General features: G+C 43.1%; 1 pseudogene; it reads left to right on the forward strand.

The window, feature by feature from the left end:
* The first annotated feature begins 15,685 nt into the window (after positions 1-15,685).
* Positions 15,686-19,532, forward strand: LOC123485981 (annotated as a pseudogene).
* The last annotated feature ends 5,428 nt before the right edge of the window (positions 19,533-24,960 follow it).

Below are 24,960 nucleotides of genomic sequence, written 5' to 3' on the forward strand. Positions count from 1 at the left end.
GCACTGCTGTCTTATCTTCATTGAATGCCTGAATTCTCCCTCCACAAACTAGCAGCCCAGAGTTCACATCTTTGTACACTGTCAGTCTGCTTAGAGTTGTGTCTGAAAAATCTGTACCTTCCTCGTGGTGCGAGGAAAAGGTCTTTGAGTGCATCTTCATGTTCTTTGACAGTCAGCACAGCTTGCTTGGGTGATCTTACCTCCCTCTTTGCCTGTTTAGGGGCCCGGCCCTTCCTCTTCAGCCACTGCTTGGCTGCTAGACAAACCCAGGCAACGACTCTCACCAGTTTGGACAGGCTACTGAATCTTCTTACTTCCACAAGATCTTTAACCCAGCCAGTGGGCTTCCTTCCAAGAAGAGTTGGGTTTACCACAGGTATTCCCTCTTGAGTTTCACTCTTTGGACTTTCCTGAGTGCCTTGTAGGTCTTCTTTCTGCTGACTACTTCTTGCTTGAGCTCTTGTTAATGCACCTGAGAATGCCTTCCTCTGGAGCTTGTTTACACTCTCCCTGGCATGAGCTGCAACCTCTCCAGCTGATTTTATAGGCCACTCCTCCACTGGCCACTTTAGGAACTCTGGTCCATTTTGCCATGTGGAATTCTCCTTCAAATCTTCAGGAGCACCCCCTCTTGTTATGATGTAAGCTATGTTTAGATCCCCACGGATCCACCACTAGTCTTGCACTTGTCTAGCCTTCTGGATTTCACCCACTCTATTTGCAAAGAAGGTTTTGTACCCATAACTGACTCTTTGAATGGCTCCCAAGACCGTTTGACTGTCAAGTAGATGGAACCATCTCTCGATCTTCATTCGAGCATGCTTTTCCACATACTTCCTGATCCTGGCTGCGAAGACAGCACCACAGATCTCAGCTTTTACAGCTTCTCCCTTCTGATCTAGGGGTGTCAGCTTGGCTTTTGATTCAACGAATCGAACTTTAGTGCCTTGACTTGTCTCCCATCTTAAGTACATCACAGCTCCATAGGTTTTGTCACTTCCATCAGAGAATGTGATGCCCCAAGGTTTCCTTTCCCAGCCAGCTGGTGTGAGGCTCCTGTGGAATTTCACCTCTCCAAGCTGCACATATTCTTCAAAAAGCTGGATGGCTTCTTCTCTGAGGCTTTCTGAGAGAGGTTGGTCCCAGGTTTCTTGGGTTAGTTTCCCACCCCCTCCCTCTTGGAATGCTTTTCGAACAAGAATTGCTCCCTTCTGTTTGGCAGGTGTAACTAAGCCAATTGGGTCGTACAGTCCAGCCACTTGGCTTAAGAGAGCCCTCCTAGTCAGTGGGTTAGGTGTCTCAGTTCTCACCTCCTCCTTGAGAAGATTTTTTCCAACTCTCATCTTCTTTTTACTTTTGTAGAGCTTGTCTTCATCCATTTGGTAGCCAATACCCAAGGCTTTGTTGTCTTCGTCCCTCATTTGATTTGGAAGAATTAAGGTTTTACTTTGTGTCTTTGTTAGAACCTCCATCTCCATTCCTTGCCTCCCACTTTGCCCTGACCGGACCCATGGTTTGAGGAAGAACCCTCCAGCTTTCAAGATCTCTTCGACATTTGCTGTGATTTTGTCAAGTTTATTCAGGTCATTTTGGGAGGTTAAGAGGTCATCCACATAACTGTCCTCTTCAATGACTCTGCGCTCATCCTCCAAGTGAAGAAAGTTGGGCAGGCGAGCTGTTTCCCTCATAGCCAACTGAGCAATGCAACCAGCAGGTCTGTCCCCAATGTTGACTCTGGTTTTGCATATTCACTTATCTCTTCATCTGGGCTGTCCCTCCAGAGGAACCTGTGAAGATGCATCTCACGCTCCTCCAGCCATACAGAGTTGTACATCTTTTTGATGTCTCCTAGAGATGCATACGTCCCTTCTCTGAACCTCAGCAAGACAGCTCTTATAGGGTTGAGAACGTCTGGTCCCTTCAGAATAAGATCATTCATACCCACGCCTTTGTATTTCTGGCTACTATTCCATACAATACGAACTGGTGTTGTCACCGAATTAGGGTTTGGTGCCACCAGGTGGCTTACGTACCACACTGGTCCGTTCCACTCGTCCATGATTTTGTTGGTGAGTTTTATGGCTGCGCCTCGCTCGACCATTTCATGGATCTGGGTAGCATATGCGACTTTCCAGTCTGGCTCTCTGCTTAGTTGCTTTTCCATCCTTAAGAAACAAGCCTGGACTGCACTTTTGTTGTTCGGGAGAGAGGCTGGATCTACCGTCCAAGGATACTTTGCATCCCAATGTGGAGCCGGTGTGTGAGCATCCCCCTTCTTGTAGGTGAGGCCTTCTTTAATGATCTCCAGTTCCCTTTCCTCTGCCAGGGTCATTTCCTTTCCTCCTGGTGGACAGTTTCCACATCGGCATCCTCCACATCTTGGCTCACATGCAGCTCCGATGCTGTCCCAGTGCCACCACTCAAGGAACTCACGGTTACTGGCAGCTGTAAATTTGGTCTGAGTCACAGCCTCCTGCTGTAGCTGGGCTGTGTCAGTTGTTGGACTTGTGATTTCTTGATATTTGACAGCTGCTGTCCTCATGGAGCGAGCGAAGTGTGTTTTGGACTCATATGCTGCAACCTCCACTTCTTCAAATAAGTCGGGATGTGCTCCACCCACTGTTTTCCCCAATGGACCCTCCCACAAGACGAGGTCTCCGATGATTTTTACCCGCGAGTCTTCCCTCTCGGTGGCTAATGAGAAGTTCAACCTCTTCTGGCCTTTCCAATTCTGTAAGTTTGACTTCTGGGAAGAATTTTTTCAACTTCTCAGGTTCAATTACTTGATGCACTCTGGCGATTTCATCCAAGCCGTAGCAGACCATTTCATGAGCTCTCTCTGTCCCTTTAGGTGTCTTGACTCTGACTTTGAGGAGATACCTTTGTGTGTTCACCTCCATGGTCATATCACCAACCCCATGCACAACTAAAGTTATCTTCTCATGTCTTAACCCCAGTCTTTCAGCAGCCTTATGGGTAATGTAGTTTGTGTCTGAAGCAAGGTCAATTAAAGTCCCAATCTTCTGCCCTGCGTTTGCTGTGACTTGCATCAACATCATGATGACAGGAAGTTCAGAGAGCCCATTTCTCTGCGGTAGCTCAGACTGGCCTGAAGCAGAGTGTCACTGCGGTTTTGTTGGTGTTGGTGAAAGCCTTTCTGCATCGATCTGCCATTTCCTGGGAAAGTTCAGACAAGATCTCCTCTTGTTCCTCCGTTAGCTTGCTTTCACCTTTGCTGTCTTTTCCACTCTTTCTCTCTTCCCCTCTTTTGACTTCTCCTTTTGGGCAGAGGAAAAAATGGTGGTCTGGGGCACCACCTTCCCTTTTACAGTCTTTGTTTCTGCATAGGAAAGTGTCTCTGCAGTATCCATCTTCATCATGGCATCCGAGACATTTTCTGCATGCTCCCAGCTTTCTCAATACAGTTTTCTTTTCAGGTAGCTTAAGTCTTTTGAACTTTCTACAGAAGAAGATTTTGTTGTTGTGCCCACTATCACCACATACACCACATACCTCATCAAGCTCTTCTTTCTTTGTGGTTTTTGTTGAGGCAATCTTTCTGTCATACTTCTTGTCCAAACGATCTGATTTTTCCACCTTCTCCACAGTTCTGAGTTGTTCGAGTCTCTCTAGTATTTCTTCTTGACTTTTCAGGAACTTCAAGAGCATGACAAAGTGGTTGTCTGATGTGACATTGTTTCTGGGTTCAACCATGAACATCACCCAGTCTCTTTTAATGAAGTCAGGCAACTTGCTTTCAATGGATCTAATTACCAGTGGGTTATTTATGGCTCCAGAGTTTCCTAACTCTGTGAGATCTGCTAGAGCCTTCTCCGCTGACTGTATGAGATCAATGACCTTTCTTGGTTGGTTCCCTTTCACATGTGGCATCTTCTCCAGCTCTTCCAGGATTTCCACTATGATGGTTGACTTGTTGCCATACCTGTTCTCCAGGACTCCGAACATGTCATCGGCAGTGGTGTAGGTTGAAAGTCTGAGGTCTTTTGACATTTTGTCATCCACACTCTCCAGGAGTTGAATTTTCTTAACTTCAGTTGATCCGGATGGCTCTCCCTGCTTTTGCAGCCTTTCCCAGTCTTTCCTCCATCTGTGATATTCTCTCTTGCTTCCATTGAAGATAGGTAGAGATTGGCTTGATTCTCACTATTGGTGTGGATGTTGCCGTTTGGGGTTGTAGTTTCCCTCCTGTGCCTTGCTCATTGATCGTCCGTGCAGTGGCAAATTCAGGTCTCCTTAACTCAAGCCTGTAGTAGAATGCTCTTACATCCTTGACTCTTCCATCTAATTCGTCCTTTAATTCTACAGGGATCCATCGCTCCCATGTTGACATTGCTGAGATGGCCTCTTTTATTCTCTTGTCCAAGAGAGCGAGGTGCACTTCATAGTCCTCCAAATTGGCACTTTCCACAGGTACATCAGCCACTTTATCATTGGCTTTTTCTGCTTCCAGGATTGCCACAAGAAGTTCACTCCTTCCATACCTCGACCACAGGTTTGTTTGAACAATGTATCTTATCTCCGCCAACTTTGTTTCACCTTCATTTACAGATCTATCAATGTCAGCCTCTTGCTGTTCATTAAGACCTGGTTCCTTATCCTCAGTCATGTCAGCCTCCAGTCCAATTCTGTAGTCATCGTTGGCATCGAGCATCTTTCTGAAACAATCTGAAAGCTTAGCGAATTCCTCCTTTAACTCCACTTGAAGCATGCTGCTTGCTCCTCTTGAAATGAAGTTGGCTTGTCTGGTGAAGCTGCTTTTTGCAGTGGTCCTCTCCTTTTTGAGCTGCTGGACCGACTTCCCCAGGACATCTTCCGCCATCTTGACTTTCTCTGCGTCAACAGCTTATTTCTGGATCTGAAGCCGTTTATCCTCAGGGCCAGGCCGCTCCGCGTGGTTTACAACTGTCAAGTCCTCCTCTTGTTCACCATCCAAAGGACACAGGGACAACTCAAATTTCTGACTCAATCTTTTTTATTTTTAGTTTGCTTTCAGTTGATTGGTCTGTCCAGTAAATTAGCCAGTAAATTAGCCAGTAAATTAGGTTGTAAACCTTTAAAAGACAGAACAAAAAGTTACAATTTTAATTAAACATTTTAATGAACTTAAATTAGTTTAAACATTTAAATAAACATTCTAAATAACTTAAATGAATTAACCATTTAAGCCTTTTACCATTGGCGTCTTTGGACTGAACCTGTGAGTGAACTTGGAGTCTTCTCTCTGAAGTTTGTTCTTCTGAATGACTGAGCCCCTCCATGCCTTCACAGGTGCTCCAAATCAGTGAAAATGACTGATCAGGTGACAAGCAGCCGGTTTGCTGCTGCTGGTGCACTCAGGGAAGTGTAGTTATTTGACTCACTCCTGAGATTCAGCTCAACATTACCCTTTAATTGTTATACTTCTGTTGACACTTTGGCTGCTTGCACATGCAGTGCTAATATAGTCTCTGTCACCTGTAGCATTTACACACCATTAATGCCTTCCCTTATCTCACAAAACAACTATTTGGTGTTACAAACCAAGGGGAAAGTTGTGTATGTTAATGTGATGATCTCTTGCACAAAGAGACTAATCCAGAGCTTGTACTGTGAATTAACATGTGTTTTACATTGGTTTGATTCATTTTATCGTGACGTAACTTACTTTAATGTATGACTGTTATTTATCCAATCACCTTACCATGTTTAATTGTCACTCGATTAAATTAATCATGTAACAATTAACTCATTAGGAATTTGGGGCACCACGGAAGAAGTTGTTTAACGAGTTACCGTCTCCTGAATTAAAATATATATGTTATATATATCGATAACAGTCACTTATTAAATAATTACCTCTTATCAGTCTCATTCTGAACGTCGCATAATCCTTGAGCATGCAAGAACCCTAACCTTATTGATGATTCAGCAATACACAAATTGGCTTAATTATTTATTTACCAACAAAATAATTACACAATAAAAACACACACACACACACACATAGGTTATTGATTACTAACGTAATACAATGAAAACAGGTCCCTAGTGGACTGGACTAACAATAGTATGAATGCTTGGGTAGAAGGAGGGTCAGTGTGGAAGGGAATCAGAGATTCAAACTATCGTAGTTACTTTGGAAACTACGCTCACAGTAATCATAATACTTATGAACCCTAATAATCGTTCATTCGGATTAGAAATGCAACATGTATTTACGTGTTGCTGTCCTCGTAGTTGAGTTGATGATGTAGGACTCATGTTTGCCCACCAGAGATCCCAATGACTTCGGAGAGTTTCTGGTCGTAGTAGTGGTTAGAATGGATACTTCAGATGTACCAGCGGTTGTCTGAGAGGGATTGTCCTTTCCAACTTGTGTCTTTAGTGAAAGTTCTCTAGACGACTATACATGCCAGCTGCAGACTGAAATGATAAGGTCTAGTGCATTGTCTTCTTCACCTCGTGTAGAGGTTGAGAGTTTCAGAATTTCTCAATTTCAAATGTGTGGACTAATGTCTCACGTTTTCTGGTCTTTCTGGTCTAACCATTTTGTAACGTGTAGCTTCAGCTTCACGCTTCTTGGTCTTGTAGAAATTAAACCATTTGCAACATCCGGCTTATACCGTAGTATGCTTGGTCTTCCTTTGGTAATGGTAATTGTAGTTTTAAATCATTTTGTAGCGTCCGCTGGTCTTGTAGAGTGTCAACCATTTTAAGCCATGGGGCTTCCTGGTCTGGTAGAAATTCAACCATTTGCAATGTTTAGCTCACGCTTCACATCTGCTGGTCTGAGGTGAATTTCGTCACGAGGCTATTTATGCACTCGGGGTAAAAGGGGCGTTCCATCATGTTTGTGCTCATCTGGGCGTGGCCACTGACTGAGAACAAATCAATATGGAAAACAATAATCTCATCTAGAATGCTAAAATCACATTGTTATCTACACAAAAGTATTATTATACTTAATCATTTGTTTTATACATCAATTAGATGCAAACCTCATAACAGGGAAGTGTACACCCCCAGAGATACAGTTATGTTGTTCCACCGTCTTTAATGACATCACAACATAGTAACGAATTTGACACAATTGTTCTTTAAGTCCCCACCAACCATTTCCCACATTCTTTTAAGTAGGAATATTGTTTCATTATCCACTTTTGGATGTTGGAGTCTTGGCGGGAAGACTTCCTTTGTTAACAAAGAGGCCCTTTCTCCCAATACTTCATGGCAATTTACGTAGTGGAGTAGTGACTATTAAAACCTACCTAACCAGAAACCGTGGATAGACGGCAGCATTCACGTAAATCTGAAAGCGCAAACCACCGCATTTAACCATGGCAAGGTGACTGGGAATATGGCAAAATACAAACAGTGTAGCTACTCACTCCGCAAGGCAATTCAACTGGCAAAACATCAGACAAAGTCAACGGCTCAGACACGAGATGTATGTGGCAGGGTCTACAGACAATCACGGACTACAAAAAGAAAACCAGCCACATCGCCATCACCGATGTCTCGCTTCCAGACAAGCTAAACACCTTCTTCACTCGCTTTGAGGATAACACAGTGCCACTGACGAGGCCCACTACCAAGGACTGTGGCCTCTCCTTCTCCATGGCCGACGTGATTAAGACATTTAAGCATGTTAATCCCCTTAAGGCTGCCGGCCCAGACGGCATCCATAGCCGCGTCCTCAGAGCATGCGCAGACCAGCTGGCTGGTGTGTTCATGGACATATTCAATCTCTCCCTTTCCCAGTCTGCTGTTCCCACATGCTTCAAGAGGGCCACCATTGTTCCTGTACCCAAGAAAGCAAAGGTAACTGAACTAAATGACTATTGCCCTGTATCACTCACCTCTGACATCACTAAGTGCTTTGAGAGACTAGTGAAGGATCATAGCACCTCTACCTTACCTGTCACCCTAGACCCACTTCAATTTGCTTACCGCCCCAATAGATCCACAGACGATGTAATTGCCATCACACTGCACACTGCCCTATCCCATCTGGACAAGAGGAATACCTATGTAAGAATGCTGTTAATTGACTATAGCTCAGCATTCAACACCATAGTACCCTCCAAGCTCATCATTAAGCTCGAGGCCCTGGGTCTGAACCCCGCCCTGTGCAACTGGATCCTGGACTTCCTGACGGGCCGCCCCAGGTGGTGAATGTAGGAAACAACATCTCCACTTCGCTGATCCTAAACACTGGGGACCCACAAGGGTGCGTGCTCAGCCCCCTCCTGTACTCCCTGTTCAACCATGACTGCGTGGCCAAGCACGGCTCCAACTCAATCATCAAGTTAGCAGACAACACAACAGTAGTAGGCTTGATTACCAACAATGATGAGACCGCCTACAGGGAGGAGGTGAGGGCTCTGGGAGTGTGGTGCCAGGAAAATAACCTCTCACTCAACATCAACAAAACAAAGGAGATGATCGTGGACTTCAGGAAACAGCAGAGGGTGCACCCCCCTATCCACATCGATGGGACAGCAGTGGAGAAGGTGGAAAGCTTCAAGTTCCTTGGCATACACATCACCGACAAACTGAAATGGTCCACCCACGCAGACAGTGTGGTGAAGAAGGCGCAACAGCGTCTCTTCAAGTTCAGGAGGCTGAAGAAATGTGGCTTATCACCTAAAACCCTCACAAACTTTTACAGATGCACAATTGAGAGCATCCTGTTGGGCTGTATCACCGCCTGGTATGGCAACTGCACCGCCCACAACCGCAGGGCTCTCCAGAGGGTGGTGCGGTCTGCCCGAACGCATTACCGGGGGCAAACTACCCGCCCTCCAAGACACATACAGCACCCGATGTCACAGGAAGGCCAAAAAGATAATCAAGGACATCAACCACCCAAGCAACTGCCTTTTCACCCCGCTATCATCCAGAAGGTGAGGTCAATACAGGTGCATCAAAGCTGGGACCGAGAGAAAGAAAAACAGCTTCTATCTCAAGGCCATCAGACTGTTAAATAGCCATCACTAGCACATTAGAGGCTGCTGCTGCCTATTGAAATCACTGGCCACTTTAAGAAATGGAACACTAGTCACTTTAATAATGTTTACATATCTTGCACTACTCATCTCATATGTATATACTGCATTCTATTCTATAATATTCTTCTGTATCTTAGTCCATGCCGCTCTGTCATTGCTTGTCCATATATGTATATATTCTTAAATCCCATTCCTTACTTTTTGTGTGTATTGGGTATATGTTGTGAAATTGTTAGATATTACTGCACTGTCGGAGCTAGAAGCACAAGCATTTCGCTACACCCGCTATAACATTTACATTTACGTCATTTAGCAGACGCTCTTATCCAGAGCGACTTACAGATAGTGAGTGCATACATTTTTCATACTAACATCTGCTAAACACGTGTATGTGACAAATAAAAAAATTATTTGAGTAAAAGTAAAAGTAGTCAAAAGTATAAATAGTAAAGTAATGTACAGATACCCCCAAAAAACGACTTAAGTAGTACTTTAAAGTATTTTTACTGTGTTCAACATCTAAAGACCTGCATCACTATAGTGAGAGCTTTGCCGTTTCTGAAAGGAAGTATTTGGGTGTTTTTGGAGCCTTTGTTGATGTTTATCCATGGCCCCCATACTGCAGAATGAGCAATGAGGAAGTCTATTGCTGGTGGGGTACGTTTCTCAAAACCAAGTGAAATCGCAAAAAACATGGTTAAAAGATTTGGTTAAAAAAAAGTAAACCGCTCCTTTAATGTGTACTACAGCACAGTAAAAACTAAACTTTCTTCAAAGTGGATGTAACCACATCGTTAGGGGCATTATTTCAGAAATGTATTTAATTACATGGGTAAGTGTTAGATGATGTTGCTAATGAACTTGTGCTTAGCTCAGTGTGGGGTGTCAATGTAAATAGTCCGGGTGGCCATTTGATCAGTTGTTCAGCAGTCTTATGGCTTGGGGGTAGAAGCTGTTAAGGAGCCTTTTGGACCTAGACTTGGTGCTCTGGTACCGCTTGCTGTGCGGTAGCAGAGAGAACAGTCTATGACTTGGGTGACTGGAGTCTTTGACCATTTCTTGGCCCTTCCTCTGACACTGCCTGGTATAGAGGTCCTGGATGGCAGGAAGCTTGGCCCCAGTGATGTACTAGGCTGTACACACTACCCTCTGTAGCGCCTTACGGTTGGATGCCGAGCAGTTGCTATACCACGAAGTGATGCAACCGGTCAGGATGCTCTCGATGGTGCAACTGTAGAACTTTGTAAAGATTTGGGGACCCATGTGTTACAGGAGGGGGTCGCAGTTCCGGAGCGACCCACTAGGTGTCATCCTCCGACAACCTTAGGCACCTCCTCACTCACAGTCTGGACTAATTATTATCCTATTGGTGTCACCTGTGTCTAACTGTTCACCTGTGTATTTATGCCCTCACTTCCCTGTGTTCCCTTGCTCTGTTTTCTCTGCTAGTTTCTCGATGCCAAACAGTACTAATCAGTGTCTGATCGCGAGACATATGTACAGGTACTTGAGAAGTGTTCTCCCTGTTTCATTGTTGTTTTCAGTCGTAGTTAGTATTTTGTATGTTTGCTGTCAGCCTGGTTTTGGAGACCAATTTGCTCCTCCTTTATTTTATCGTGACAAGTCCGTTATTTTGTATCCTGGTTTTGGGACCACCAGTAAAGATCCTTGTTTCACCATCTCTGCCTACTGCCTACTGTCTATCCTGCACGGCACCTGGGTCATACCTCACACCAACCCTTACAGAAAACAGAGCCAATATGGACCAGGCGGAGGCAGTACAGTATCGTAGCGCATTGGTGTTCGACACCTCTCAGGGCACGAGGCCGGGAGGCGGCTCACGGCCTGTCGGCATGGTGACCGTTCGGTGGCGGACTACTCCGCAGAGTTCCGGACCCGGGCTCGAGAGGCAGGATGGGGAGGAGGCCGCCCTGGTCGTCCTTTACGCGCAGGGGCTATTGGAGGGGATGAAGGACAAACTCGCCTTCAGGGAGCTGGCTGAGCGACTGGACAGCTTCGTCGACCTCTCGGTGCGGGTAGACAATCGGCGTCGTGAGAGGGTGCACTAGAGAGGGATGACGCAATGCGCGCTTGTCTAAAATGGAGAAGCAGAGACGTCTGTGCCTGGGACATTGCCTGTACTTTGGCCAGACAGGTTACCACTGCGACTCATGCGCGGAGAAACCGGGAAACGGGAGGGCTCGCTAATATCGGGAGGGATGCTACCGAGCCGGAACTGAAACCCCAACCCCAGAGACTCCCGCCGGTGTCAGAGGAAGGCCCTAAAAATTGTCAAAGATTCTAGTCATAGACTGTTCTCTCTGCTACCGCACGGCAAGCGGTACCAGAGCGCCAAGTCTAGGTCCAAAAAGCTTCTTAACAGCTTCTACCCCCAAGCCATAAGACTCCTGAACAGCTGATCAAATGGCTACCCGGACTATTTGCATTGTCCCCCCCCCACCCCCTCTTTTACGCTGCTGCTACTCTCTGTTTATTATCTATGCATAGTCACTTTAACTCTACCTACATGTCCATATTACCTCAATTACCTCGACTAACCTGTGTCCCCGCACACTGACTCTGGACCGGTACCCCCTGTATATAGCCTTGCTACTGTTATTTTACTGCTGCTCTTTAATTATTTGTTATTTTTACTTTTACTTATCTATTTTTTACTTAACACTTATTTTTCTTAACACTGCATTGTTGGTTAAGGGCTTGTAAGTAAGCATTTCACTGTAAGGTCTACACCAGTTGAATTCGGCGCGTGTGACAAATGCGATTTGATTTGATTTGAGACTGCAAGGCGCACCCGAAAGTATTGGCCACTTTGATCTCTGGGTTTGAAAACTCTGTGCTGTTACTGCTCAATACGTAATTTCCTGTGATGTCCATTGACTTCCTGTTATCCACTTCTTGCTTCCTGTAGAGTGTGTCCTGGAGGATGAGACCTATGAGGACGGGGCAGAGACTCGGGTGGAGTGTAACCGCTGTGTCTGTGCCTGTGGGAACTGGGTCTGCACAGCTGTGACCTGCGAAGGTGAGACTAGCTGTCACACACCTGCCCTTATAGTAGGCCCTTACTTATCTGGGTCATAGTGTGTGGGGATTTTGCTCTAATTATGTTATTTCTCTCTTTCTCTCTCTCTGTCTCTCTATTTATGTCTGTCTCTTCCCTCGCTTTATCTCTGTCTTTTTGTTACTCTCTCTGTCCATAATGGTTTGTTTCTCACTCCATGTCCCCCCCTCCTCTCTTTATCTCTTTCTCTCCCTCTCTCTCTCTCTCTCTCTCTGACTCTCTCTCTCTCTATTCCTCCCTCCCTACAGGCACAAAGAAGGTGCCTGCTGTGGAGAAGACTGAAGGTGCTGACCAAGAGATGACAGAGGAGGAGTGGACACGGAGAGTGGCTGTTTAAACTTTGGATTGCCCCTTTAAGTAACAGTATAGGTCAATGAGTCTGTGTACTTATACAACAAACACACCTGTACTTAGAACTTTATGAGTCAATTACTGTAATAATCAGGTCCTATATTTGGCATAGTTTACATGCCCAGGCTGCTAGGTATGTCTCACTTTTTGGCTGCATCTTTACTGTACATCAGACCTGGGTTTTGCTTTCTTTTTAATACTAAGAGCATTTGATTGAGCCTGCCTGGGGTGCAGATGAGCAGTGTTTGCACATTTGGGACTATTCCATTGGTTCCATTGTGTCAGGCAAGCTCAATCAAGAGCAGCTAATGTAATTGAAAGGGGAAAAACTATATGAACCCATACTATATACACTGTGTACCATAACGGTACTTGTACTACAGTAGCCAATAATCTTGTTCATTTAACTCCTGTTAGGAAACTGTGGAAAAGATGAAAGTGAGCATCACTATTCTTTTTATATTTTACAATGTTCATTATTATGATTTTTTTAAACTGTACCAATGTATATTATTGTGTAGAGGGGAGACTAGTTGAATTATGTGTACCTACAAACACAGTACTGTTATCCTATTTGAGTAACACTCCCAAGCCTTGGCAAGAATCCCCATCACCTAGTGGTGGGTTGATAATTTCATTATTTTTAGTTGATTTGTTGTTTTTGTTGCTGTTTCTGCCAGTCAAATTAGCTCATCTGTAGAAAAGACAAGAGTTTGTGACTTGGCGCTATAAAGAAAGCACAAGTTGTAAATAACTACTTTTAGAAGAAAATGACTTCATAGTTGCCACGTCACATACCAACCACATCATAGAGGATTGAGATAAGCAATTCAGCGAGAAAGTCTTATCAAATGCATTGACCATACAGGGTGCTATTCCAGACACCTGGGTATTTTATAGGGCCAGTAAATCACATCAAAGATGAACACATGGCTGAATTGTAAATGTGCCTGAATGCCATTATAAATTCATCAACAGTGTGATTGCACTTGCCTGGCAGTGTCACTACTCATATCATATATACAGTAAAACCCATTGACCCATAATATCTGATGGTGCCAGGGTTCAATCTGTTAGGAAAAGGAAAATGAGGAAGGTCCGCACTCAGTCTTTGCAGTGAAAGACAATAATATTTTTTCGATCTCTATTTTCTGGTCTATGCACCAAAAATATGACAATAATCTATGATTAGATGTGTGCAGGGTTTCCTAGTTTTTCAAGTGAAGTGATGATGCTAGGGTTCAATCTGTAGGCTACATGTCTGCACTGATGAGGTAATGTTGTCCATCTATTTACAAATGGCTTTTCTATCATGGGGTTGTAGAGTTATTACTCCATACAATTAATATAATGCCAAAACACAATCCTGGATACTGAATTGGATTGTGAAGTGAAACTGAAGAATTCAGTATGGATCCAGGCTACCAAAACACATATATGGTGCTTGTTTGAATCACTGTAGTGACAGTACTGTATTGCTAGGAGAGTTTGTGATAACGCTTGTGTCTCCTTCTCAAAACCAGCAATAACATTGATCAATTCTAGAATGTTCGGGGTAAAATATTTCAAGGATGCTGCAGACATGGACTACCTAGAAAAATATATTGATGGAGTGGATGAAATTTAGTTTTGGATTGTAATGAACAGGATAACAGTATTTGATAACACAAGTACTCAAGTGCTATGGGTCCCTCCTACTAGTTTGAAATACACAATTGTCTGGTCCGTCTGAGACATACATAATCTGTGCATGCTTTGCCAACATTACTGCAATTCATTTGATCGTTGATGTTTCTTTTGGAAGCTGATGCATGTCGGTCTCTCAGGATATAGGTGCTTTGATTGGATGACTTTGTTCGGCACAAGGATTGGGAAAAACTGCCAAAACAACCTCTAAAAAACATTTTAGATGGCATTACTGAAACCAAAGTTCAAATGCAAGATACCTGAAGTACAGTATGTGTAGTAACTTTTAGAAAGTAGGTTCACAGCTTGGACTTGAGCTTTCCTTTCTTTGTTTAGAACTGTCTATGTCCTGTATGTCTATATTTGACTTCAATGTCTTTATAATGTGTGGTATTCAGTGCCTTAAATGTTCACTAAGACCTATGGGACATCCTGCTGTCATTCTCTTAGAGCAATGGCTGTCACTATGAAACCATGTATGGTCTAATTGAAGTTAAAAACCTGTGTTTATTTTTATTGTTATGTGTTATTGTCTCAATTTTAGAATAATACCAACTCACTTTGTTCGCTGTTACAGTAGTCTTTTAGTAAAACATTTACTCCCTGTTGATTATTAAGACTACTATATTGTCAAAAAGGTATGCAAGCTTTATACATGTCAATAAATACATTTAATAGACCTACTGAAATGGTTCTGCAAATTGTTATTGATACACATTTGACTGAATGTGTGTGTGTGTGTATGTGTTTATTCGATACTTAAGCAATAAGGCAGGAGGGGATGTGGTCTATGGCCAATATTTCACGGCTAAGTGCTGTTCTTATGCACAACAGAATGCCTGGATACAGCAGAGTGCCTGGATACAGCCCTACCACAAACCCCTGAGGTGCCTTATTGCTATTATAAACTGGTTAGTAACGTAATTAGAACAGTAAAAATGAATGTTTTGTCATACCCGTGATATATGATCTCATACCATGGCTTTCAGCCAATCAGCCAGCATTCAGGGCTCGAACCACCCCGTTTATAATGGTCATTATATCATTTCACATGTATTTTATGATGGAGTTGCAATCTACTGTAGAGATAGCTTGCAGAGCTCTATCATACCATCCAGGTCTGTGCCCAAACAGTTTGAGCTCCTACTTCTAAAAATCCACCTTTCCAGAAATAAGTCTCTCACTGTTGTCCGCTTGCTACAGACCCCCTCAGCCCCCAGCTGTGCCCTGGACACCATATGAGAATCGATTTCCCCCATCTATCCTCAGAGTTCGTACTGCTTGATGACCTAAACTGGGATATGCTTAACACCCCCGGCCTCGTAGGCTAACAGAAATGATAGCTGGGGTTTCCAATTGCAAAGTTAATTGACCATGTATTTCAATGTGAAAAGCATCCACACGAGCGCGCAAGCTCGATATCTGGACATGGAGACATTCTGTGGCACGGGAGCAAGCAGGCATACACGGGTTAATTTAAACTGGGGGCGGAGACTGTAACACTTGACCAGCCTTGTAACACCGACTACATGTCAATTTGGTGCAAATGTGACAGCTGTGCATGTGATGTCTGTCGTGTGACTGCATAAAGAGGCTTTATCCGGTCGTGATCAGTACTGAAAGACCTTACGCTTTTTTAAATCACATTGTAATTCATTCATATGTTTGAACTAGCTGGATAGCATTGGAATTGAATATGGAGCTATTTGCAACAGTTGATCAGGGGGGTTGCATTTTGGACATGTCCCATCTGAATCTGGAGAGTTTAAATTTGGACACTGTCGATGACGAACGGAGGAGTGACCCAACAACTCTACCTGTACAACAACCGACTGACAGTGTTTCCCGCTTCAGTATGTCTATACTCCAAACTGGAAGTTCTGGATATGAGCAAAAATGGATTAACGGTTCTCTGTGAGGACATTCAATGTTTGTCAAACCTCAAAACACTCATAGCCAAGAACAAACGTTTGAACGAATTTTCGTTCCCAAATGAATTTGGGTCCATGCAGATAGACACATTGAACTTCAGTGTGAACATATTTGAAGAGGTGCCCATTCAGTTTCTAAAACTGCAGCGATTAAAATATCTGTCTCTTGGGGGTAACAGACTCAAAGCTATCCCCATAGAGATAGAAAATGTTACCAGGTAAAATAGACTACGGATACATCATAGCGGTAACAGAGTTTTAACAATGTAGACTAACGGTATGTGTTACAATGCAACTAACTACCCACACGGCAGTAAACCATGTAATTACCATGTAATCATAAGTTTTATAGCCACTTAATATAAAGGCGGACATTTAACAAACAACTATCTGTATACAGCTATGCATGACGAAGTGAGGTTGTTGAAACTTATGATGAGCTTTAAGCTTGTGAGCTTCTAAGCTCTTAGCTTCTAATAACCCATCTTTGGGACACTCAAATGTGAATAAAGAAATTGCAATATTGTAGCGTGGTTCGTTCTGCGTTGTGTACTTTTAATTAGGACACTGCCACAACTGGAATTCTGATGGTTGGATCATTTTTATTCGACCTGTACACGAAGAGACAACACAATATGTTAGCCCTTGGTGCAGCCACAGCTCTCGGGCACCTTGCTAGTTGAAGGTCAGGCAAAAGAGAACAATAATAGGGTACTAAGTACAGATAACCCGCGATGGACCAAACCAAAATATACAAAACTTTTACAATTAGGTGTATTTACAATATAGATATATAAAAATGTTTGTACACCAAAAAATAACATTAGCTATGCAGCTGTAATTAAATAAAGAAAACACATTTCATTATTATTAACATCCCCTCTTGACCTGGCCTACTTGAACTGTCCTTGTGTGCAATTTGGTGCATCATCTATAATAATAATCATATGCCATTTAGCAGACGCTTTTATCCAAAGCGACTTACAGTCGTGCGTGCATACATTTTGTGTATGGGTGGTCCCGGGGATCGAACCCACTACCTTGGCGTTACAAGCGCCGTGCTCTACCAGCTGAGCTACAGAGGACCACCCATACACAAAGGGGGAAATCTAGGGGAACAACATCACACTACTACCCAATATCAAGGTTATGTTCCCCTTATCAAATATAATTTACATTTTCGGCATTTAGCAAACACTTATCCAGAACGAGTCATAGGAGCAATTAGGGTTTAGTGCCTTGCTCAATGGCTCATTAGCAGATTATTCAACTAGTCAGCTCAGGGATTCGAACCAGCGACCTGTCAGTTAGTGGCCCAACACTCTTTAACTGCTAGGCTACTTGCTGCCCTACCTGATAATAGCATGCTCATAATAACCATTATGCAGTAGTAGGCTAGGATATTTAGCTCTGTTGCTGTCTTAATGAAATGACTGGGGCTCCAGAACTGCAGCCGTAATTTCATGGTGTGCATGCAGGAACTAGATAATGAGGGTTAAGATAACGGGCAAGTAAGTTAGTATAAAATATTGTTGCTGTATTCACCCAGATAGGTTTCACATGAGCATGTGGTTCCTGATTATGTCCTGCATGATGGTACAGGAGCCCATAGTCTCCTCCATCTTGTTGCTGCATTGACACATCTTTGGAGTCGGCTCATCAGTGTGGCTTAGCCTGTCTGGCTGGCTGTGTGCCATGTTACAAAACCAGGTCATTTGACATATTGCCTTGCCACAGTGGGGAACTGGCACCGTGAGAGGAAAATGGGGGTTTAGGATTTGTAACAGAGTGAATAATGTATAGAATAAAGACAGGATGAAAAGGTCCATTGGACACCACCCAAAAGCCTATAGCAGTTTCAGACTGTATTGTAGCTAAGTTAGCAGCTGTGCTTTGCATCATAAGGCCTCCCCTCTTGACCTTTATCATAGGATCTCTCTCTCTCTCTCTCTCTCTCTCTAAAAAGAGAATACGTTTTACAATCAGAGTTCTTTTACAATCATCTGTTCTCTTCTTCTGTCTCTTCCGTTGACATAAAATTGTCAAACACTGGAGTTAAATTCTTAGCTAAGTCTCCCTCTATCTCCTCTCTCTTTCTTCTATTGTCAGCTTTATCAGAGAAAGTTGGCAGGTGTTCTGGAGGTGTTCAAGAGTGTAGAATGTGCATGTGTGTAAACTTATCACAGCGGTTCTCCAAAAACAAACAGATCACTCAGTCCAATACAGCTGGTTCTCAGGGATCTTTGAACCCACATGCTTCTTCTGGATTTAGACTCAAACTGTTTGGCCATTATTGATCTTTGAACATTGTGCATTATATACAATCCACATAATAAATCACATTTCCTGTTGCTGCAGGATTATTTTTATGCTGTAGAAAACTGGTTCAAATAAAGATCCTATATCTGTATGTTAATTTAGCAATGTTCCCTGTCATTCCAAGTATGAAGAAAAACAATTTTCTCTGATCTGATGCAGTCTGAAGATGTTTTATTTGGGTGGGAACCTCATCACCTCCATCCCCCCAGAGCTGGCCAACCTTCACGGTCTCAGATACTTGGTCCTTTGTGACAACCGGATACAGAGTGTACTGCCCCAACTCACCAGGTGAGGGCCATCCAACACTGACTTTACATAATGTGAAAGTTAGTAGCTCGCTCATGTGACTGACTGTTTTAAAAGAAAACTTGGGTCTCCTGTGTGTCATAAGACTGTGTTAGCCTCCTGAGCTAAAGCCATGATTCACAGCCATGTCTGAATATGTCTGTTTGTAGACTCTACTCTCTGCGCTGCCTCAGTCTCCATAACAACCTGCTCACCTACCTACCAAGGGAGATCCTCAGCCTGGTTCACCTGCAGGAGCTCAGTCTCCGCGGCAACCCCTTGGTGGTCCGCTTCATCAAGGATATGACTTACGACCCTCCCTCCCTGTTGGAGCTGGCCGGACGGACCATCAAGTCCCGCAACCTGCCCCTACCACCCCAATTACCTGCCTGGAAACCTGGGGCACTACCTGGACCTGGCCAGCAAGTGTCCCAACCCTAAATGTACCGGTAAGTGGAGGAGAGGGGACAAGTTTAGGTTACATACTTATGTACTAGTATTTGTGAGTGGATCAGAGGAGGCTCGTCCAGGGAGGAAGAGGAGGCTGGTCCTCCTCAATAATTTGAGGAAAAATTCAAATTAAAGATATTCATAAATCCTCTTTGTAAATAAAATCACACCTTGAGAAATTTCTATTGCTCTCATATTGTTGTGCTACTTGTCTCCTTCCTCTCAGGTGTGTACTTTGACTCGCGTGTGAGGCACATCAAGTTTGTGGACTTCTGTGGGAAGTATCGGCTACCCTTCATGCACTAGCTGTGCTCCCCAGAATGCACCTCTCCCTGCAGCTCCAACCTGCAGAGCGACGCTGAGTCGGAGGACGAGAAGGGCGTGTCGGCCGGCAGGCTGCAGAGAGTTCTTCTGGGATAGAAGGAAGTGGAAGGACCCTCGAGTTCACTGAAACACATACTGGATGATGGACAGTTTCCATGACTCCCAACTGACCTGACTAACCCAACTTCTCCTGTGCCAAACACAATAAACACTGACACTGAGCAGTTCACTTACAATAGAGTGCCACTTTCAACATGAGATGTAGGATTTCTCAAGGACTGATTGTAACATAAATGAACCACAGATTATTATTGTTATTACAGCGTTTTAAACATCTAACTGAAGCTCATGGAGTACTGATTTAGTTGTAGAGCACTCATGAAATGTATTTTTATGTAGATCCTCAGCTTCTAGTTTCTGTGTTAACATGAAGGGATGATTGAAGGGATGAATGGATTGGATGTCAAATGGATTTTCTTTACAATATAATTTAGATTCAGAAACGCAGAATGTGTTCCATGCTTAAATCACCTCTCTCTTCTTAAGTTACCCTTTAATCATTATACTTCTGTTGACACTTTGGCTGCTTGCACATGCAGTGCTAATATAGTCTCTGTCACCTGTAGCATTTACACACCATTAATGCCTTCCCTTATCTCACAAAACAACTCTTTGGTGTTACAAACCAAGGGGAAAGTTGTGTATGTTAATGTGATGATCTCTTGCAAAAAGAGACTAATCCAGAGCTTGTACTGTGAATTAAATATTTTACATTGGTTTGATTCATTTCAATAAATCATTCATTTGAATAAAATTAAATTAATATCTTTATATTATATCTGTGTATTTATACATACAGTATATCATTGATATGAGTACTGTTCTGTTAACTGGATACATAAGATAATGCTGTTCATACCTGTGGCAATAATCATTCAAATGTGAAGAATTTAGCATGATGTACTTTCATTCATAATAAAGTGTAATATTTCATGATATTGTGTTGTCCCATTTTATTCTATGTCTGTGTCCGGGTTGCGTTAAACCTCTCAGGCCAACCCCTTTGAAGGGATTTTGCACCTACATGGATATAACCTATTTCAGAACCGTCACATACAAAAGTGATTTTGTCTTCCATATTGTTGATGAACATGTAAGATAGCAACAAAAGTTTAAGCATTCCTAATCTTATACCATGGCCATCCCTTTTACGTGCTCTTAAACAGCTCTTGATTGGGTGGTAAAGTCATCCTGCAGATAAAGAGATTGCTCTGAATGCTCTCGCAAAAATCCCCCATTTGTCTGTGCCTGGCTTGCACTCTTCACCCCTTCAGAACTGAAGTGGCAGTGCCAGTGGTATGATGACACATCTCTTTTGAGATATACTTAGAGGTGAGTGAAATAATTCCCCATGTCTTCTAATTTCAAGGGGTGAGGACAGAAGGCTTAGTTGGCAAAGGGAAGTCCAAAGACAATTGTATAGGATTTCTATTGTAATTTGGATATAATGGATAATTATTGTGAGATCTTTTGTAAACTACCCATGGAAGGCTCTCACCATTAATGTTAATCAATTCCTGGAACTGTAGAATTCTGATATCAGGAAAGTGTTATCTCATTATGGAGTTGAATTGCTTCAATTATGCATTCCATAGCAATACAGTCACATTTGTGTCTTGGCTGAAGTACAGTACATCTACCTGGGCACTTATATTTCAGTAGTGTTCAACTGGGAGGCAGCTGCGTGGGAAGATAGTTGAAGATGGTATGGCTCATGAAGATACCTGAGATAATCTTCTCTCCATTATCTATGAGTTTCTATAGATAAGACAGCACGAACGTGCAGAACTGCAGATATGGGAACGTGCTGACTACAGTGGGTGGGACATGTTACACGTGGCATTTGAAACTTCATGTGTAAAACCAGTGGTGGAAAAAGTACTCAATTGTCATTATTGAGTAAAAGTAAAGATACTGTACCTTAATAAAAAATTACTCAAGTAAAAGTAAAAGTCACCCAGTAAAATACTACTTGCGTAAAAGTCTAATAGTATCTGGTTTTAAATGTACTTAAGTACAGTGGTGGAAAAAAGTACTCAATTGTCATACTTCAAAATGAAAAGGTAAATGCTATACATCAAATTCCTTACATTAAGCAAACCAGACAGCATGATTTTCTTTTTTTATCTTTACGGACAGACAGGGGCACACTCCAACTCTCAGACATAATTTACAAATGCAGTATTTGTGTTTAGTGAGTCCGCCAGATCAGAGGTAGTAGGAATTACAACGCGTTATATTGATAGGTGTGTGAATTGGACCATACTGCTGTCCTGTCTAAGCATTCAAAATGTAACGAGCACTTTTTGGTGTCAGGGAAGATGTATGGGGGTAAAAAGTACATATTTTCTTTAGGAATGTAGTGGAGGAAAAGTAAAATATAAATAGTAAAGTAATGTACAGATACCCCAAAAAACGACTTAAGTAGTACTTTATTTTTACTGTGTACAACATCTAAAGACCTGCATCACTATACTGAGAGCTTTGCCGTTTCTAAAAGGAAGTATTTGGGTGTTTTTGGAGCCTTTGTTGATGTTTATCCATGGCCCCCATACTGCAGAATGAGCAATGAGGAAGTCTACTGCTGGTGGGGTACGTTTCTCAAAACCAAGTGAAATCGCAAAAACATGGTTAAAAGATTTGGTTAAAAAAAAGTAAACCGCTCCTTTAATATGTACTACAGCACAGTAAGAACTAAACTTGCTTCAAAGTGGATGTAACCACATCGTTAGGGCATTATTTCAGAAATGTATTTAATTACATGGGTAAGTGTTAGATGATGTTGCTAATGAACTTGTGCTTAGCTCAGTGTGGGGTGTCAATGTAAATAGTCCGGGTGGCCATTTGATTAGTTGTTCAGCAGTCTTATGGCTTGGGGGTAGAAGCTGTTAAGGGGCCTTTTGGACCTAGACTTGGCGCTCTGGTACCACTTGCCGTGCGGTAGCAGAGAGAACAGTCTATGACTTGGGTGACTGGAGTCTTTAGACATTTTTTTGGCCCTTCCTCTGACGCCGCCTAGTATATAGGTCCTGGATGGCAAGAAGCTTGGCCCCAGTGATGTACTAGGCTGTACACACTACCCTCTGTAGTGCCTTACGGTTGGATGTCGAGCAGTTGCTATACCACGAGGTGATGCAACCGGTCAGGATGCTCTCGATGGTGCAGCTGTAGAACTTTGTAAAGATCTGGGGACCCATGTGTTACAGGAGGGGGTCGCAGTTCCGGAGCGACCCACTAGGTGTCATCCTCCGACAACTTTAGGCCCTCCTCACTCACAGTCTGGACTAATTATTATCCTATTGGTGTCACCTGTGTCTACCTGTTCACCTGTGTATTTGTGCCCTCACTTCCCTGTGTTCCCTTGCTCTGTTTTCTCTGCTAGTTTCTCGATGCCAAACAGTACTAATCAGTGTCTGATCGCGAGACGTATGTACAGGTACTTGAGAAGTGTTCTCCCTGTTTCATTGTTGTTTTCAGTCGTAGTTAGTATTTCCTATGTTTGCTGTCAGCCTTTTTGGAGACCAATTTGCTCCTCCTTTATTTTATCGTGACAAGTCCGTTATTTTGTATCCTGGTTTTGGGACCACCAGTAAAGATCCTTGTTTCACCATCTCTGCCTACTGTCTATCCTGCACGGCACCTGGGTCACACCTCACCAGCCCTTACAACCATGCCAAATCTTTTCAGTCTCCTGAGGGGGAAAAGGCGTTGTCGTGCCCTCTTCACGACTTTCTTGGTGTGTTTGGACCATGATAGTTTGTTGGTGATGTGGACACCAAAGAACTTGAAACTCTCGACCCGCTCCACTACAGCCCTGTCGATGTGAATGGTGGAATGTTCAGCCCTCCTTTTCCTGTAGTCCACGATTATCTACTTTGTCTTGCTCACGTTGAGGGAGAGGTTATTGTCCTGGCACCACACTACCAGGTCTCTGACCTCCTCCCTATAGGCTGTCTCCTCATTGTCGGTCTCACCATTGTGTTGTCAGCAAACTTAATGATAGTGTTGCCTGGCCACACAGTCGTGGGTGAACGGGGCGGTAGTCATTTAGGCAGGCTACCTTCACTTTCTTGGGCACAGGGACTATGGTGGTCTGCTTGAAACATGTAGGTACCACAGACTCGGTTAGGGAGAGCCCACATGTGTTGTTAGATCCAGACCCCTTTACTGTCAATGGTTTGATCTTCTTGTGGGCTGTAAGAAGAGGGAGGTTTTTCGTATTGCAACGAGCACTTATTCTTGTTCTTGTCCTTGTGCATGAATCAATGGTAAATTAGCTGTGCAACTCTGTGAAAAGAACCTGTCGTTACGGTGCTTTGTTATGAGTTTCCCAAATTACATAATTAATATTCTCTGACAAGATACACTCAGACGAAGGGAAAGAGGGAATGAGAGGAGCACACAGACCTTGCAGGAGAAAGGATTGTAGCAATTATAGATTTGACTGTATTGAACAGCCTCATAAAGAGTCAGCATGGCATGCTGGGACAGTATTCCTCAGGTCCTGACACTGCATGAATGCCAAGGCCTGTCTAGTTGTTTCACTGAAAAACACCTCCCACTGGTTGAATCAATTTGTTTCCACGTCATTTCAATGAAATTATGTTGAACCAACGTGGAATAGACGTTGAATTGATGTCTGTGCCCAGTGGGCTACGCTTCAGCAGCTCTCTGTAAATGGACTAAAAACACTTCAACATTATAATGAGTAGACCTAGCAGGCCTGACTTTACTGCAGCAATATATTTACTTATTTGGTTTAAAAGCAGTCCTCCCAAGTTCAAATATAGAGTAGGCCTAATCAGCACCACTTAAAAGCAGGTTCCCACCCATGATTTTCTTAGGCTCTGTGGATTTTGAGGTACTCCCGGTTGGGTCTGGAGATCCTCCTGGCATTTAGACATTTTGATGGAACATGATTTATGGAACTCGTTGCTGCCCTGGCTCGACAATATGACTCAGCAGGAATCCCAGTCCCAGTTTTCATTGGGCCTATTAAACATTGGATAACTAAATAAAGTCATGCATCTAAATCTAAGGCTACTGTTGATTCTTTTTCTAATTTAAATGATCCTGTTGTCCAAGTCCCGATGTGTCAAGAATGCCACCATAAATGGTCTAGCCTGTGCCACATGCCATTATAATCCGTAGCATAACGATAAGAACATTTCTCTCCGTTAAGATTTTCCATTAAACTTTAATGTGTCCCGCATCTGTCATCCTTGAAGAAGATGCTATGAGGAAACCCATAAGCCTGCCTGTTACTCATAAGGATACTAAGCCTACCTAAAGTAATTAAGGGTCTACTCACACCAGAATGGACAATGAACGGATGAATTAATAAAACAGGGTGAGGGAAATAAACAACACAGTTTACTTCTGGATTATCTTTCAGACTACAAGGTTTACATATTTAAAGAATTATGTAGTACAGCAACATTATTCCACTAGTGCAGTCCGGCTG

This window comes from Coregonus clupeaformis, unplaced genomic scaffold, assembly GCF_020615455.1.
Source record: "Coregonus clupeaformis isolate EN_2021a unplaced genomic scaffold, ASM2061545v1 scaf0922, whole genome shotgun sequence".
NCBI lineage: Eukaryota > Metazoa > Chordata > Actinopteri > Salmoniformes > Salmonidae > Coregonus > Coregonus clupeaformis.